This window comes from Etheostoma cragini, chromosome 10 (assembly GCF_013103735.1).
Source record: "Etheostoma cragini isolate CJK2018 chromosome 10, CSU_Ecrag_1.0, whole genome shotgun sequence".
Classification (NCBI taxonomy): domain Eukaryota; kingdom Metazoa; phylum Chordata; class Actinopteri; order Perciformes; family Percidae; genus Etheostoma; species Etheostoma cragini.
In genome coordinates, this window is record NC_048416.1 from 28,264,856 (window position 1) to 28,270,606 (window position 5,751).

Sequence of the window (5,751 nt, forward strand, 5' to 3'; positions counted from 1 at the left end):
GGGGGGGGGGGGGTAGGTGCAGAGCTGGGTAAGTGAACAGCAGAGACGCGAAAAAAAAAAGTGCTAAAGAGCTTTTTGGAAGCTAGGAGGTGATTTTTAGTGATGACAAAGTGGCTTTCACCTGTCTGCTCTGCTGCCATCTCACGTAGCGTTGCACATCACGGCGGAGCTCCATTAGATAACAGCACAGAGGAGGACGCAAAATCACAGTGAAACAAAATAGAAAAAGGGGTGGGGGGGGGGAGAGAAATGAGCCGAGAATACCAAAGAGATAATAGCAATGTGAGTATGTCTGTGTGTGTGTGTGTGTGTCAGCTGTCGGTCAAAATGCTTCTACAGTTACATTAATGTAGGTTTCAAAGATCCCTGGTAGGGTTTTAAATGAGATGAAGAGTTGTAGTTTCTCTCCAGGGCGGGGAGATCGTTTCTCATCTAAAAAACGTGATTTCAAAAGAATATATTCACATTTTAAGGAGATGGGTGTCAGCTGAAAAGATGAATGGTGTAGTGTGATGTGCGTGTGTCTAATCCAGTGATGTGTCAGGACTCAAAGCGTTAGCAATCCGCTGCAGATTCATTTAAACCACAATGCTGGTATCAATAAAGGTTTATTTAAATAAGAGTCAACAGTAAAGAGGTTTCCTCGGGACTATCCAGCTGTCTGCTGACGGTCATGGCCGTGACCTCACCCTGGGAGAAGATGATTATCTCGTCATGGATAGGATCACAACGGCGCCATGTCCTTTCTCCGATGCTCAAGTGTTCGGACCTCTCAACGACATCAAAAAAAAAGGAAACCCTCTGCTCCGACGTCCCATAGTTCAGATCCTATCGCTAGGCTTCTGTGGCTCGCCTCCCGTGATCTAACATTTGAATCAACAATAACAAGCAGACGTTGGGAAACCCTCAGTGCTGATCCCGGCTTCCTTCCCATGTAACATACACAGTAAAAAAAAAAAAAAAAAAAAAAAAAAACATGAGCCGAGGGAAGTGAAAATGAGCTCATCCTGACTTTTAAACTCCTACTGTGCATTGTTTCAATCAGATAATCAGGCCTCAGCTAACACACACACACACACACACACACACACACACACAGGCGACGGACTCTGTGGCAGGTTTTGGTCCCTAATAGCGGTGTAGTGGTGAGAGGTCCTGGAGGGGGGGGGGGGGGGGACTGACACTTGAACCCCCCCCCCTGCTCGTTTCCGCTGGCATCTCTCATCTGCCATGTTTGGAGGGAGCGCTGCCATCACTTGGCACCTTATTTATTTTAATTATTTTGATTCCCGCTCTCCAACACTGGCATCCCTCCGGCTCGGGGAATCGGCGATGGCTGACACTCATTTGTCAATCCCGCCGCGGCCGACTGCCAATTATAAAATGAAAAGTTTCGGCGAGGCCATTAGAGGCGGCCCTGGCTGAGTGTTAACAGGCGCTTCCAACCTGCCCTCCGTCTTTTCTCCGCCGCCCATCAGGTGAGCGTTTGCTCCCCGTGATCGATGTGCCGGCTTCGTCGCGGTCGACTAGTCATCGGCGCTCCCGCTCCGTTCCGCCAGATTTAGAAACGTCAGCATCTCGTCTCATCGCTCCTGTCCTCTTTTCAGATTGCATCATGCAGGTTTCCCTAAATCAGCAAAACCAAATCTGCAGGACACGCCGGACAGTTTTTCAAAATGTGTAAGATAATAAGCAGGCAGGAGAGACTAGCTGTGCTGATTTGGCTCGTATCAATGACAGTTAGACATCTCGTGTCAACTGGGTGACAGGTTTCGACAAAATGAACAAACCTCAACCAAGGGACATTTTAAATTACCGCACCGCTCATTTTACACATTTAGCTCATTTACTACAAGTCACATGAACTTTGCATTCACACTGACATGAACGGATCAACCCGTTAGGCAGCCTGGGGTAAAAATGGGTAAAAAAACCCATGTTCCTCGCCCTCTATGTGTAATATTATATGTGTTCAAATATATTCTAGGCCCCAAGGCTTGCTATGCAGAAATATAATTAAACTAGGACTGTCAATGGATCGTGGTGGGTCGTAGTTAATTTGTAATTAATCTCAAATGAATTGCCCATTTTTATCTGTTCTGTATGTACTTTGAAAAGGGATATTTTTCAATTTCAATTTTTTTTAATGCTCATGTGGTCTTTAAAACTCTGTGTACTCAGGGATATGTTTACAGTCCCTACGAGGGTCTAGAAAGTTGCTAAATCTAGCGAGAAAGTCTCCAGGTTGGCAACAAACTGTCCACGTTACTGCACCTTTTTGCAGCTGGTCTTATTTATTTTTATTACACAGGAAAGTCCAAAAGTAACATCACAATACAATATAAACGGGCCTGACGCAGTATTAAAAACTGGTTTTCAGCAGGTTCCTGTTCTGCAGAAACATTAAACATTGAATGCGGTTACAGCACGTTGGGACGAACATTTGCACAGGACATCGATGTGGACAAGACAAATTAGGACAACTGAGACAACAATACGGTTTCTGAATATAAGGACAGAGACATTTATACAAGACGTCAGCAGGGGCTGGAATATATACAGACAATGCAAACAAGGCTTGGACCAGATATATATATATATATATTTCTTTTAATTTAACCTTAATTTAACCAGGAAGTCCCTTGAGTTTGAAATCTCTTTTCTGAGGGAGACAATTTTAACAGAAATTCAGCAAAGTCAACACAAACGAAAAAACATCACACCTAGAGGAGAGGAACAGGTCACATGTGGCAGTTTCATTTTTGATTTAGATGGCCTTTTAGCATGGCCTTAAAATCATATAAAGGATTAGATCAACACATGAGCAATGAATGTGTTCAAGTTTAACTGATAAAAGGAGCTATTTGTGCCTTTTTTTTGAACCATGTGATGGATGGTAGTGTCCTGATGTGATGTGGGATGTCTTTCCAGATCTTGGTGTATGGATATAAAACAGAAAGTTGTTTTTTTTATATGGAGGAAGCGGAAGAAGTGCCTGTGAGACTGAGCCAGGGAGGCGTCCTGGGATTATATGCGTCAGAAATGCTGGTGAGGTGGAATTTTGAAAATTAAAATGCAATTCCATGGCTGTTTATGAAGTTTTGGTGAGTCAAAGCGTCAGAACGTGCAAGTGCAATGCGATGGTGAGACCACTTTGGAAGGTCTGATGAGCCACCTTGGCTGATGCTGTATGCTGGGTCCCAGCGGAGTTCCTGTGTCGGGCCCAGTACTCAGGCCCCCATCGCCACAGCCTTATGGGCTACTGGTAGTGACTGTGTCACTGTTGGGATTTATAATTGTATATGTGCTTAAACATGGTGTGTTATTTGCATTATACATTCAAGCTAAAAGGTAAATGCATTATTTCAGCATCAATGAAGACATGTTGGTCATGCATTAAGTTTGTTGTTATAAGTATATAGTTTGTTGTGTGTTGCATTAAGTTGTTTTGCAATACTTCTGTTTTATAATATAAGATGTTCTGGTATATTTTGTTATAATCCAGCTCTCCTAAATGTGTTAGAAGCAGAATTGATCGTCAGTGACCCATCCTGAATCTGGTTTCAGTCTCTTTCACCCCCACTGATCTTTTCCTGAACTGAGGGTCATAAACCTTAAGTCACATTCCAACTGAAAGATAACACATAGGCACACACACACACACACACACACACACACACACACACACACACACACACACACACACACACACACACACACACACACCACTGTGGTCTAGAGACCCCACCCTTTGTGAATAAGACCAAGGGGTCCAGGAGCAGAGAGTCAGACAAATTTGGGGGAGAGCCGTGTTAGGTTGACTCGGTATTTGTCTCAGGATATATCCTATGTAATAAAATGGATTCATACATCCACAATTGAGATTTTGACTACTAATTGAAAGATCCCTGAGAATGGAGCAGGATTTAGCTCCAACATCACCCGCCACTGCCGAAATCTACCCGCGTTTGGCGGGTTGACGGGTGCTAATGTCAGGGCCTGGTAGTGTAGCATACTGTCATATCATAAAGAAAAGGATTTGCAAAATGTACAATAAAGATGTTCTTTTAAAGCATCTGTTTTTTTTGCTGCATTCAGCTTTCTCCTGCACTCTGACACACACACACACACACACACACACACACACACACACACACACACACACACACGCACACACACACACCGATGTTTTGTGGAGAAAACACAACTCATTTTCCATTGTGTTGCTAAAGTCGAGCTTGTTAATTAGAGAGAAGCTTGTCTGAAGGATTAACAACACGCTCCGCTGTTCATTTCAGAGCCCGCCGCATCACGCACCTGCACTGATGGATTATGGGTAAGCACTTTTGTTTGTGGGTTGCATTTTGTGATGAGACGTTTGATCCGGGCAAAAGTGTCAAGTCAGGCAGAAAAGCAGACTAACAAGAAGCCTGGCTCCCTCCGGGTGTAAAAACAACCGGTTTAATGTTGTTTCTCTGCAAATGCTCGGCATCCTTTCATCAGCATATTTTAACAGTCGTACGGTGAAGAACAAAAAGAAAACAAATTGGGGTTTTGGGGAAGGACCAGAGACAACAGAAGTTCTCTTGAATTAGCAGCGGGCGAGGCAGAGCTCGGAGCTTAACGGCTCTGTTTCTGCAGCACGAATGTTTCCCACAAAGAGGCGGCTGCTCTCCGCTTCCTCGCAGAATAATTGGACGGAAAAGAAGCGCCTTTGAGCGGATGTTCCCTTTTGTTTTAGCTGGAAATATACACACTCATGTGCACTGTATTAATGTCATGGCTGGAGTGATCCAAAAGCAGTAAGTCCCTACCAGCAGCCCCATCCCTGCCGTCTGAGGTCATTAACTGTGTGTGTGTGTGTGTGTGTGTGTGTGTGTGTGTGTGTGTGTGTGTGTGTGTGTGTGTGTGTGTGAGAGAGATCAATAGCAGTGTAATGGTAAGCTATAGGAGCCATGCTGGCTAATTAAAGCTTCTAAACTAGCCAAGCCACTTCTGGGCCTGCCTGAGTCTCAGAATGCAACACACACACACACACACACATGCGCACACACACACACACACACACACACACACACACACGCACACACACACACACACACACACACACAGGCTAATTAAGTAACACTTTGTCCTCCCAAGGGAAAACGTGTTAAGTATTATTCTACATCTTCTGTAGGAGTTGTGCTTGATTTCCCAGGACGTGTGTATGAAAAATGAATGTCCTTCCTGGTAATTTTTGACAAGTTTCCCTGTATTTTATCATATATTTTGTCATATACTTTATCATATTTGATCAAAACAGTCACTATTTTTGCAGCCCGAGCATAGATTTTCACATTAATTTGGTCCATAAAGAGATATCTTTGTATTTACAACATACAAATAGTTCCTTTTCTTCATTTTGCTCGGCTTGGTAAGAGTCTGCATCTTTTTCAGCGTATGAATCTCTTTCATATTGCCTCACATTCAGTCCAAACGACACTGCCATCATAGATAGATAGATAGATAGATAGATAGATAGATAGATAGATAGATAGATAGATAGATAGATAGATAGATAGATAGATAGACAGATAGATAGATAGACAGATAGATGGCTAGATAGATAGATGCTTTATTTACCCCAAAGGAAAAGTTAGGCATTCAGTACAGCCTTAATACAACAAACACATGTACACACATATGTCACACATCCTGTACATATAGAATAAAAATAAAAATCAGTCACAGAAATGCATTGATGAGAGG